The sequence below is a fragment of the Adiantum capillus-veneris genome, chromosome 12 (assembly GCF_014529385.1).
Source record: "Adiantum capillus-veneris isolate H3 chromosome 12, ASM1452938v2, whole genome shotgun sequence".
Lineage (NCBI taxonomy): Eukaryota > Viridiplantae > Streptophyta > Polypodiopsida > Polypodiales > Pteridaceae > Adiantum > Adiantum capillus-veneris.
The window spans coordinates 3,560,583-3,574,148 of record NC_140942.1 but is presented as its reverse complement, the minus strand read 5'-3'; positions in this window follow the sequence as shown (position 1 = coordinate 3,574,148).

Here is a 13,566-nt window from a genome sequence, read left to right as displayed (position 1 = left end):
GCAAAAATCAGCCCCCTCTCTCTCTTGGTCGACCCCCTTTCCAATTTGCTCTTGCTACAGTCCTATTGGACCTCCCCAGGCCTAGCCAATGGGAATTAAGCAGTATAAGTGATAGCCTTCTGACATGTGTCCCCCTTTCCCCTTTTGTGAGAGATTTAGGTAATTATAAATGCAACTAAACTCTCATTGGACCTCTTTGCCTCCTGGCCAATAGGAATCAGGCAAGCCATTGGGCTGCTGAATGCTCATTGGTCCCCTTGGGAGACTGTCCAATAGTCTTCTATAAAGCTTAATTCTTATTGGTTCTTTTAATAAGTGTTTTTAAATTAATTAAAACAGATTTACTATAGCTTAATTCTCATTGGTCCACCTCCAAGGCCATCCAATAGGAATTGGATACACCTTGTGGGCATCTGGGCTAGGGAGCTGACATGTGTCCCTCATTCCCTTTGTGTAAAGGGAGCTTGTGTGTGTGTGTGTGTGTGTTTCTCTCTCATCCCCTACTTACAAGGCTTTTTTTTCCCCTCCTATGTAGGGATTGATAAAGACTTTTGGGACACACACAAAGCATCCAATTCCCCCAATGTTTGACCTTTGGACACAACCTTTGAATTTTGGAACCTTAGCATTTTGAAAGTCTTAATGGGCTGAACCTTAAGGTCTTTTAAGCCCATTGTTGCACATAGCTCTTTTGTAGATGCCCCCCCTTTGGGATCCCTATTTTCCCTCCTTTGGATCCCTAATGTGGCTGGTTTGCCAGCTTAACCAATAATCTAGCTTTTTCTCCCCTGGCACTGCCCCATATTAAATGATCAGTTTAACATGAGAAAATCATTTAGGAGAATTAGATATTGAGTTATTATGAAATTACCTCTCTCTTGAAATCATAGTCGTCCTCGACTATGGGGTAGAGAAGATAAAGCATATTCATTAGTCCTTTTCTTAGCGGGTAGAGGATCCCTATGTTACCCTACGACATCGTTCTAGAATGGATGACTAGTCCATTTGGCACTTGAGACCCTAAGCTACCGCAAGAATGTTTGCACATTCCATAGTAGAGTGACATGCTCTACTTGGTGTTCAGGAGACGTCGTCTCTGCAAACTTGATCTAAGCATGCATACTAATTCATTTTTGTGCACAATAAAGAAAAAGAGGGTCTTATAAGACAATTTTTTTTTTCATTTTAAACATTTGCTTACTCTAGGGAATCATTGTAAGCATTGACAAGGTTTAGGTTATCCTTTAATTGTATGCCTTGCATCCATCTAGCATCTTCAAAAGGATAATTCTTAAACTTAATAAGATATCGTCGTGGATAGTCTTACCGCCTCTTAGTACCTTGTCTTCATGTCAGAGAATGGACTCGAGCTGCAACACCTCTTCTTGGTCCTCGATCTCCGGTGGGTCTTCAATAGTTGGTTCTTGAGGTAGCTCTCCTTTGTAAGGCTTTAATAGGCTCACATGGAAAGCATTGTATATGAGCCAATGGGTGGGCAACTTGAGTTGATAGGCCTAAGAATCTGGAAGGGATCATAGTACCTTTTTGCTAACTTAGCATAGTACTTTTGGTGTCCCGTAGGATTCTTGCCCGTGGTGTGCCTTAATCGAGCCTTGGGAAATTTGAGTAAGACCCAATCATTTTATTTAAAGGCTTGGGCTCTTCTGTGCTTGTCAGCAGCAGCCTTTTGCCTTTGCTGTGAGATAGAGGTAGCATCCTTAATCTTTTGGAAATATTCTTGTAGGTCTCGGCTATACTCATCTGCAGCAGCGAAGATCTTCCCGTGTACCTTAAGTAGCAAGGGAATTTTTGATCTTCCCTCAATTACCTCAAAAGGTGCTTTTCCTGTGGAAGTATGTATAGTGTTATTGTAGGCATACTCCACTAAGGGTAAGTATTTCTCCCATTGGGATCTTCCATCTACTTCCATTACATAGGCTTTTGGTAGATCGAGAATTGTTAAGTTAGCTATTTCACTTTGCCCATCCGTTTGCGGGTGATAGGCCGAAGAGAAGTTTAGCCTTGTTCCTAAATTCTCAAAGAGACCCTTCCAGAAATTACTGGTCATTCTAGGATCTCTATCCGACACTATGGACATTGGCAAGCCATGGTACTTGAAGATTTGTGAAATGAAGAGGGTTGCCATTTGATGGGCTTTGATAGTCTTTTTGATAGGTATAAAATGAGCTTGTTTACTGAACCTGTCTACTATCGTCCATATTTCCGTATTCCCATGGATAGACTTAGGCAATCCAAAGATAAAATCCATGGATATGCTCTTCCATGGTGAATTAGGGATTGGCAAAGGTTGAAGCAATCCAAGTTGCTTCCCTTTATCAAATTTCCTCTTTTGGCATACCGCACATTTAGAAACATACTCTTGTATGTTTGCTTTCAAGGTAGGCCAATAGAAATATGTTTCAATCCCATTTAGAGTAGACTGAATCCCTCTATGCCCTGCATAAGGAGGAGCATGAGATTCATACATTACTTTCTCACGTAGTGAGCTAGTAACGCATAGTCTATTGCCGTAGAGAAGATAACCATCTTGTAAAGTAAATGGTTCCTCTTTCTTCCCTAGTGCAAGGGCTGAAATCACATCTCTAAAATCGGGATCAATAGCATACTCATCTATCATAGAAGATCGATCATTGTGAGTTTCTATGGAGACCGCATTCACTCTCGGCCGTCTTGAGAGTGCATCGGCTACTTGATTATGCTTGCTAGCAATGTGAGCAATATGAAAATGAAATTGCGAAAGAAAGTTTGCCCACCTCATGTGTTTGTCGGAGAGCTTGGTTTGCGTCATGAAGTACTTAAGACTTTGGTGATCTGTTCAAAGAATGAAAGGAGTCCCCAATAAATAGTGCTTCCATGAGTCTAAAACATGTAGAACTGCGAGGAGTTCCTTTTCATATATGCCTAGAGCTTTCTCAACAGGGTCGAGCCTTCGACTTTTGTAGCCTATGGAGTGCCCTTCTTGAAGCAAAACAGCTCCAAGGCAATCACCACAAGCATCACATTGGACCTCAAATGGCTTTAATAGATCCAGTAGTGTAAGCACAGGTTGAGAGATAAGCTTTTCTTTAAGCTTTTTGAAAGTATTGTTCTCCTTGGCAGACCATGTGTACCTAACGTTTTTCTTTGTTAGGTCATATAATGGTCCTGCTATTAGTGAGAAATTTTCTATGAAGCGTCTATAGTATGCGCACATACCTATAAAGCTTCTTAACTCATGAAGATTCCTTGGTTTAGGCCATCCTTTTATTACCTCTAACTTTGATGGATCCATTTGGATGCCATCTTGAGAGATAATGTGACCTAAATACTGAATCTCTTGTAAGAAAAATTCACTTTTCTTTCGATTAACATAAAGTTTATTCTCTCTTAGAACTTGAAATATTACCTGAAGGTGTCGCTTGTGTTTGTCTAATGAATTAGAGTAGATGATGATATCATAAAAAAACACTCCAGTAAAGGTTCGGTGGGGCCTGAATAGCTTCTCCATCAAACGGTTGAATGTGGCTGGTGCATTGGTCAAGCCAAAAGGCATGACAATGTATTCATAAAGACCAAACGTAGTGCGAAATGCGGTCTTTACAATGTCTTGATCAACTATCCTTATTTGATGATAGCCACTTTTTAGGTCATCCTACTAAAGTAGGTGAACCTCGTAGTTTATCAGATAGGTCTTCTACCGGTGGAATGGGAAACCTATTTTTGATAGTGTTCCTATTTAGTGCTGTATAGTCGACACACATATGATATGTGCCGTCTTTCTTTTGCACTAGTAGCACAGGAGAACAAAATGGAGATGAGCTAGGCCTAACCATGCCCTTCTCAACTAACTCATGCACTTGCCGCATAATCTCCTCTTGTTGAGCTTGACAAAACTCTATAAGGAGGTTTGTTAGGCGGTGAACTTCCTGGAAGAAGTTCAATTGCATGGTCATCATTACCTCGTTTAGGAGGTAGCTCACAAGGGTTGTCGTCAATAAAGACATCTTGAAACCCCTTGAGAAAATTGGATAACTCTAATTCCATTTTTCGGAGTTCTCCTTATAAAAACAATCATTATTTTGATAAATCGGGAATATTGTAACTCCTATTTTCTTGGTAAACCTTGTAATTAATGATCCGGAGCTACAAGCTTCCAGATTGTATCAACGAGTCAATTCCCAGCTTTGGTAGAACTCTAGATTATTACTTTTGACCACCCAAAAACCTTGGCTAAGGTATAAAAGCCAATTTTTGTAAGTTTTTCATAAGTCTTTGGATAAGAAATACGCAGCTTGAGCTAATGGTGCTCACTTCTCTTCTTCTCGCGCTTCCTACTCCCTCTCCGGTTGTCACACTGTGAATGCGTTTGTTGCATTGCAACCGCAGGTAAGAGCTCTACGCATTAACGTAAGCCATTCACAGTATTTCGTAGCTTTTGGCGTCGCCGACCCGCGGCCTAATTTCATCATAACTAGGAATTTACACTTTTAAAATGAAAACTAAGCATAGACGGGGTATTGGGGCATCATTGCTAAGCATTTAGATGCATTCTGGGTCGAAAACGACTAGGTCAAAAATCCACTGCTGTTAATAATCGCGATTTTGGAACTTGACCTAAAGTGGGGTTTGAGGCCATAGGAATGTGTGCTTAGGTCTTATAAACTTGTCCTAGAAGTTTCGTTACATTTGGATGTCATTTGATGCTGTAACGGATGTGATTTGCTTGCCGGTGAGCGATTGGCTTTTGGTGATTTCAGTCACTTGAGTGTAGCTTGAGTTAGATGCGAGTTGTTAGTTGTTTTTCGAGAGATTGACAACCTCTTGTAGCCTCTATGCACTAGTCAAGTCAACTTCGTCCCATGGTTTGACAAATTAATCGTAGTTCTCGCTAATACTGCAATAAGATAGGATGGTGAGGTTAGACATGCGTCCCATATTTGGCGCCGTTGCCGGGGATCGAAGATACCTAAACTAGGAAAAACACGAGCGTCTTGTGTAATTGTCCTTTAACTTTCTCTAGGTTCGCCTAGAATTCAAAACTCTCTTTTAGAAACCGCATAGCTTAAGATTGTCGTCTTTTGCTGTGTAGAGGTAGTTTGGAAGTAATCGTACTTGTTGAGTACCTTTAGGACTGTAGGATTGTAGATTTAGATTAGCATTTGGAGAATGATTGGTAGACGAGACAAGTCTTAAGATCAAGGCTCTGAAAAACATAAAAAACACAAGAAAACGAGTGTTTGTGGACACTTTCCACAACACCATTGCATGAGAAACTAGGAGTAGGGTAAGTAGGATCCGAGGTGGATTTCATAGCATTGCTCTCTCTGAAAGAATCAAGTGTGAGTTGTTATGTAAGGTTGCAGAATTTCAGGTCTACGGCTAGAAATAGCACGAAAAGACTCGAATTCACTTAATCCAACGGGGGAGTAAGCCTAAGATGTTGTCTGAACCAGTGGGTAAGCTCAAGGACACTTCGAGGTCCAAAACTCAAATTATTTACTTTTGCTTGACTTTTTAGGCCAAACTAAGTTTTGACTTGATTTATAGGCTTTAAAAATATCATAAAAAGATTGTCTTTGAGAAAATTGCAAAAAAGTGCTCATTTCAAGCCTTAAGTTAATAATCATGATCATTAACTTTTTGCTCTAAATTAGCCAAGACTCATATCATTGACTCATTGCATGTGTACAAACAACTTTTATAAAGGCCCAAGAGATTTGGATCACTAAACTGGCAAAAAACTGGGTGAAAACTAAAGTTTGTACTAACTTTTTGAATCTTGAGTATGAATTGAGGAAAAATTTATCCAAACTTGGTGAAAATTGATTCATAGGCTTATATTGATGTGATAAACATGTGTATATGCTCAGTTGACCAAAAACTTGCAGAAATTTAGCAAAAGTAAATAATTGCGATTATTTACTTATGTCGTGTTTTTGAACTTTTTTGACCAAGTTGGCATACCACTAGCTTTACTATGTTGTAATAAGCCCACAAACCAAATTTGGTAGGATTTGGATCACTAAAGTGAAAACTGTGACAAAAATTGCAAAGTTAATATGAGGATAGACTCTACGGATAGATAATTGATGACCATTTGCCCAAATTTTGTCCAAACTTGATGAAAATTAGCTAGTGACCTTAACATAAGGTGCTTAATAGATCTGTGTCAAAGTTGGGACAAAAATTTACAAAAAATTATCGGGAGTAAATAATCGCGATTATTTACATTTGCTTCAAAACATGGTGATTTTGCAAATTTGAGTGTACCACAAGGTCAAGCACATCAATTGGACCTCACAAATCAATTTTGGTGAAATTTGGACCACAAAAGTGAGACTTAAGCAAGATTCTCAAAATCAGAGTCTGCGGACACGAAAAAGTGGGTAAACTTGATCAAATATTGTCCAAACTTGTTGAAACTTGCCCAAGGGCTTTAACAAGTTGTATACTTGCCAAACCAATCCAAAAAGTGACAAAAGTAAATAATCACGATTATTTACTTCTACTATCGAGAGACTTCAAATTTGACTTTTGGGCTTATGCAGTGTTAGACCATCATAAAATAAGGCCACTAGGAAATTTTGGGTTCAATCAAATCAAAATTGGTACCAATACACTCAGTTTATAGGTTGCAGATTAGACCTTTGATTTTGCTAAGCTGAATCTGAAAGTCAAAATTTTGACTTCCATAGCACGAATTGAAGTGAAATACAGAGACCAATCCACTGGAGTTCTCAAGAGCTCTATGTCCTTATCGAAAAATAGCTAATTTGACAAATTTTGTACACGAATCAGGTTGCAGACGAGGAATCAGTGGCTTGACAGAAAGTTGCAATTGAATCAAGTGGAAATTGACGACAAGTCAATCTAAGGTGAGTACTCTATCCAGGGCTTCATAAGTCTATATGAAGCTTAGATCCGGTCGTGTAATAGGAAATCAGGGCCTATTTGGAGAAAACACCAGTAGAGTATCCACTGAAGAAAGCGTGAATCAAGGTAATTCCTTGCACACAATTCCTGAAGAAGTCTCGGACACTTTTTCAGATTCAACATCCGAAATGTCTTCTTACTCGACTCACTCGAAAACCGGAACGATAATGCGGTACAAGCATATCCTCTCTTTTTACAAGACTAATCGTCATGGAGCCCAGGTTTACTTGGATCCTAACGAAGAGTATGCTATTCGCATTGATGATCATGGTATTGAGTTCAAAGAAGAGATTAGGGCCAACAAACAAGAAAAAATGTACATGGATCGAAACGGAACTCAATATGTACAAGTCAAAATCCTGATGTGATAGAAAAATAGGGATTATAAGTAAACACTATAATCCTAGATATGTAAGCAAAAGAAGGACCACCAACTTTAGAATTCGAGGGATACGATCAAGTAGACTTGAAGCCTTTGAAACGGCTTAGTACAAATAATCCTAGGATTGGAGTCTATTGTTGGGAAGATAGAAACATAAAAGATCTTTTGTGGACTTCTCATGCTAGACCAGGACAATTAACGGCCATGAAGATCATCTATATCTTCAAAATTAAAGATAAGGGATCTGCGGATCTATTAACTTACTTGTTTAGGGATTGTTATAACAACAACTTTGTTATGATGACTCCTGAGGAGGTAGAACAAACCAAATACCAGGGGTATTCCATACGGGATTGGATATTGGGTCAACGACTAGAAACCACTCTAAGAGACGAACATAGTGAGAGATCATCTGAGAGTAATGTGAAGAAACGAGAAAACACCTCATCATGTAGAAAAGAGGGTGGCACTAAAGCCAACCCAGGGCTACATGAGTCACTATTTCCAACAGACTGGTTTGAAGGACTCGGAACATGACCAACTCCCAGAAGACCTGGAGTTGAACCAAATAGACGTGTCAGACCAGCTGATTTTAAAAAATGGGTCAGAAAATACAGTGGATCCGGGGACCCATATGACCACTTAGCAAGCTTCAAGCAAGTGCTAAGAGTAGAGCGATTCGATTTCCATACTCAATTCAAGGGGTTTGGAATGACATTAGAAGGAAAATCTTTGACATGGTTCCAAAACATTCTACCAAGATCAATCATGGATTTGAACACATTAGCTCAAGGATTTGTAGCTGCTTGCTCTAAAATGGGGATTAAACATAATATGGTAGCTCAAATCTACAGCTTTAAACAGAAACATGGTGAGTCTTTTAGGGATTGTGCAACTTGAATGAAACAATACATTGCCAGATGCCCAGAGATGGAGATACCTGCAGAGGAGCGACTTGTCTCATTGTTTCTGGAGGGACTGCTAAACAAAGAACTTCATGATACTCTATAGTAAAAAGCATGCAACCCTAGAGGCGTATGTGTCTGATGCTATCGACCTAGGAGACAATTGTGAGATCTTCAATGAAGAAGATGTCCCTAAGGATAACCAAAGCGAGAAGAGAGCATTCACAAAACCAGCACAAGTGGGAACGGCTGCTGCGGCACCACTCTCAGCCATAGAAGATATGCTAAAAAGGATGAATGACATGATGAACAATATGCAAAAAGAACCTATGAGAGGACCAGGACAGGGGATATCCCCACAAGGACAACCAATTAGGCCACAAAAATGGTGTGCAATTGAGGGTAAATGGACCAACCATGAGACCCACGAGTGCTACTTCAGACCAAAGTATGATGGGAATGTTCAGTATGTGCCTATGAGGCCCTGTGACAACCCATGTACAGATATCAGATTAATATGGCTCAAGTTCAAAGAACACCAATGGGTATGGAGAGACCTCAACCTGTGTTGGGACAACAACCTCCTTCTCCAGGACATAATTCGGTGCCTGTAAATTACATGCACTCAGAAGTAGTCATAGATGAACAAGCATTAGTGCCTCTTACAACCTATGCAGAGCCTAGTCCATCTACAGTAATGGTAGAGGGAGATTGGTATAGTCCACAACCACAATCAATGGAGGAAACCATGACTTATGCTCCATCAGAGCTCGCACCAATGTATTATGTAGCTAATCAAGGTGTCAGACCTCCCATGGGAAGACCCATGATGAAGCCCAGAACAGGAAACTGTCATAACTGTGGTGCTGATGACCATTGGAAGAACGAATATCCAGAGCCTGACACTTTCTGGAAGATTGTCCTAAGAATCCTTTGAAAAAGGGAAAAACTGTAGTCAACGTAGTTCAAGTGATGCCTAGTAGCTCATCAGAGAGCGAACCGATTGTTCCAATCAGGGTAATCACTAGAGCCCAGGCAAAGAAAAAGAAACACAATTCCTCTGATGATTCGGAGAACACGAAAGTTTCTTCTCAAAGAATCAAAAGGAGCAGAAGCAAAATATATGAGATGAGAAAACAAAAACAACGGGTAGAAAAGGAAGAGAAAGCAAAAATTCTATCCCAGGACAAGTCGAAAGAAACTGGTAGTGAATTCAAGGAAACAACCGTGAAATCTAGAGGATCCATTCTAGTTGATAAAATTTTTGAGCCTATCAATGCCGTCTTAGAAGCCTACCAAGCAGGACTTAAAGCGGGCCAAAACATGGAAAACAAATGGAAAAACTATCCATTTCCCGACATGGAAGCAGCTAAGCTACAAGCTTATCAAAATTTGGTAAGAATCACGCAGGAAATGCTGGATAAACAGAAACCCAAGCTTGAAAGTATTGCAAAACCGGAAGAGGTTGTGGTAGAAGAAACGAAAGCAAAATCCGATGTGGTGGCAGAACCCCACTTTGAAAAAAATGAACCAGAGCTCATAGTGCCTGACAGTGAAGATGCCTTAGACAGAATTCCATTCGTAGAGGAAGACTGGCCAGGACACTTATGGGAAAAGGTAAGGGAGATCAATGATGGGAGCCTAACTTTAAAGTCGGCTCCTATAGAAGAAGTCTAGTTGGATAACCTACCATCTGATATAAACATGGATATACAATCCTTATACGGGGATTGCGGATCAAAGGCTTCAGGGATATCTAAACCAATGACATTAAAAACATTACCTTCTTACTTGGGAGATAACGAAGATGAATCTATCATTTGCAAAACCACTCAAGTCAAAAGAGCCAAACAAACCCTAGAAGTAGACAACATTCATTCAATCATGTCTACACCTATCCATTGCACTCTTACTTTGGGAGAACAGTTGAAACTCAGGCCATACTTATGGAATGATTTACAAAAAACCCTGGAAAAGGTGGGGATAACGGGGTTAATCTCTAAGAATCTAGGAAACTTGAAAAATGAAACGGAATACAAAGAGACTCGATCAGTTCCTATGAACAAGGTTGGAGAATATTATGAAAGGGAAGAAGAAAACACTACCCTCCCAGTGAGATATAATGACATTGAAACCATGGCAATACTGGATAGTGGAGCGGGCATAGCCATAGCTACTAAAGTAGTATGGGAATCCTGGGGACAGCCAGCCATTAAACAAACGCGAATGAAATTGCAGTTGGCCGACGGACACATTGAAAGACCATTAGGGCTACTAGAAAAAGTGATAGTCAACTCCTGTGGAATTGAATGTCAGCACACTTTTGCCACAGTAGACTTTGGGAAAAAACTCAACTATGAAATCATATTGGGAAGACCTTTCATGCGACAAGTACAGCTTATCCAAGATTGGAAAAACGACTATTTGTACTTGAAGCAGGTGGGATCTATAACAAGAGTCAATCTTAAAGACCACACCTATAGAGACGTCTTGAAAACACCCATCCAAGAGTTTGATTCAGTCTCTTCGGCTGAAACTAAACTTCCATCTTGGCTAAACAAAGACACTCCTATTTGGATGTGCGGAGCTTCAAAAAATGGAAGCTTAAGACGAGAGGAATGTATCCTAGAAAGGGACTGTACAGATGAAGACTACATACTTGAACCCTTTCTAGAGCATTTATTCGAACCATTCGAGTGGACTCAAATCTTACCGACAATGGATGTTTGCGTGAACACGTCTATGCCTACTCAATTTTGCAATGAGGATGGCTACGACATAATTCCCATCCAAATGATGTCAGTTCTTAACATTGAACACAAGGATAGGGAAACAAAGGACTTGATGAAAGCTCAACAAGTCTTTTCTGACCTCTATTATGATGCAACTGACGAGTTAGATGAACACTCAGCTACCTCAGAAGATTTGGGATCCGAAAAAGAATATACGAGAGCTCAAGTCCTCTTAAAAGGAGGGGAGGAATTTTTTTTTGACTTTCCAAACCAGAAATTAAGAAGACAAAAATGGTATAGAAGAAAGAGAGACACTAAAATTGTGAAAGCACGACCTATGCCATTAGTCTCCAGTAAAACACAATTCCTGATGTAGATAGATGCTAATGATTGTGTCAAGGACAAAATAAATGGCAGATATCCTTCAAACGAAAACTCAAAAATTGAGAAAAAATAGGAAGGGTACTCACGAAGAACATCAAGATAAAAAACCACTCATGACTAGAGTCGAGTGGAAAAAGAAATATCACGTTGATGCAGCTAAAGTTGGTCGAAGCTATCAAGTGGTCTATGCCAGGCAAAGGGTGCAGTCGAGTGCAGTGCAGAAGGCTAGGGCAGGTGCCAAGGCCCTAGGCAGCCCAAGGCTAGCGGGAATGTATGCTTAAAGCGGCTTTTTAGGCCAAAAGTACTATGCAATGGTTCAGATGAGATGGAGAGTCAAGGTGTCCAAAATGCCAAGTCAAAGCTCTAGAATGTAGAGTTCATCGTGCTCTAGAAGCCGGTCCAGACGGCTCCTCAAATAGAGCCCTGGTGCTCAAGATATTGCAGTTTAAAGAAAGAGTGTGTTGCAGATCCCCGACGGACAGGGCAGCTGGGGATATGTGGCCCAGGTAGGTGTGAGTGTATATGTGTGTAGTGCTCGAGTTGTGGAGCATGCCTGTCTTCTCGGATTGCGAATTGGAGCTTTGAATAGCAAGATATGGCCCGCTCGGGTGGGTGTGGTGTCGGCATATGACGTGGCAGGGGCAGTTCCCGCGGCCGTTGGGCCCCCAATATTTTGAAGTAGAGAGGGAGGGCAATAGCGACATCGCTATTGCCTCCCCCCCTCAGGTAAGAGATGAGTCCCGCAGCAGAGAGGGAGGGCGAGAAACTCGGAGGTCTCCAAAGCGGGCAAGGTCAAGTGACCGGGTAAAGGGGAGGACCAAAGAAGCCGGGCAAATCAAAGGGTGCAAAGCCAAGCCAAGTGCAAGGCCAAAAGAGGACAAAGAGGATCCGGATAAGAAGTGAAGGTCAAAGTCAAAAATTGAGCAGTATAAGGCTAAACCAAAAGAGAGTAAAAGGTGAAAAATAAAAAATGAAGAGCCTAGGGGGCAATAGCGACGTCGCTAATGCCCCCCTCCCAAGTGCAAAGAGTGAAGAAGAGAGAGATAGAGCAAAGCGGTGCCCTCTTTCCCAAAGATACCAATTCAAGATGCCAGGTGGACCAATTGAAATGCAAATTCCCAAATTAAAGTCCCCCCCTATAAAAGTAAAAAATGAATCAAATTTGGGGATTTTTTCTTGGCCTTTTGAGGTGCCGTTTGAAGCCTGCAAAGTGGAGTTTTCTAGCAAGCTAGCTCCTTTGTAACTTTTGCTTGAAAATGGCCATGGTGATGGCATTGCAAGCCGGTGTATGTGTTTTTTGAAGTGCAATCAAGCCACAGTTGCCTCCCGTGTCGTTGTTTCCCCTTCTTCCCTTCTCTTTCTCCTACTTTCATGTCCCTCCTCGGTGCCGGCTGTGTGGAAGTGTGTACCCCCCCGGACCGATGGTGTTTTGAGTGAGAGAGTGAGATTGAGTAGCTGTGAGCGTGTGTAAGGGCGGAGACAGGCAGTGGTAGTAGGTGTATCTTGTGTGGTGATTTGTAGAGTGTGTGAGTAGTGGCAATTCAGCAGGCGGTGGTCTGCTAGTGTTAAGTGTTTCTTTGAAGGTGTTTTCTGAGAGGATAGGGGTGCTGTGAATACCGTGAGCTATAGAGAGGCCCGTTTGTTTGTGCTGGGCCTGTTCCCCCATTCCCCCTCTCCAACGTGTTGAAAAAGCTCTAAAGGAGATATACACCACCGAAATGGAAACCACGGAAGAGGATGGTAAGGATGTAATGCATGTTCCATCCCATTACAAAAAGTATACTCTCCAAGATCGGAAAATCATAATCGAACAATCGGTTAGGGAACTACGAAAACAAGGCGAGTCTTACGAAGGACTTGAAAATGCTAAAAGGGTAGACTTGGCTGAACCAGGCAAAGAGCTTAGACCGGCTTACATAGAAAATGACCTAATGAAAGAAGAAGAAAAGCTTTTGCTAAGCTTGCTAAAGGAATACCGGGATATCTTTGGTTGGTCTTACAAGGATCTCAAGGGTGTTGATCCAGAAATCTACCAACATACCATACCCATGAGAGATGATGCGAAACGAAGTAGACAGATACCATACACTTTATAACGAAACATTTTCCAGTAAGATCAAAGAAGAGATTGAAAACCTAAAGGAAGCTGAATTCATTTACAAAATTTAACACACTAATTGGGTGTCCCCAATTGTGGTAGTACCTAAGAAGAATGGGAAATTACAAGCGT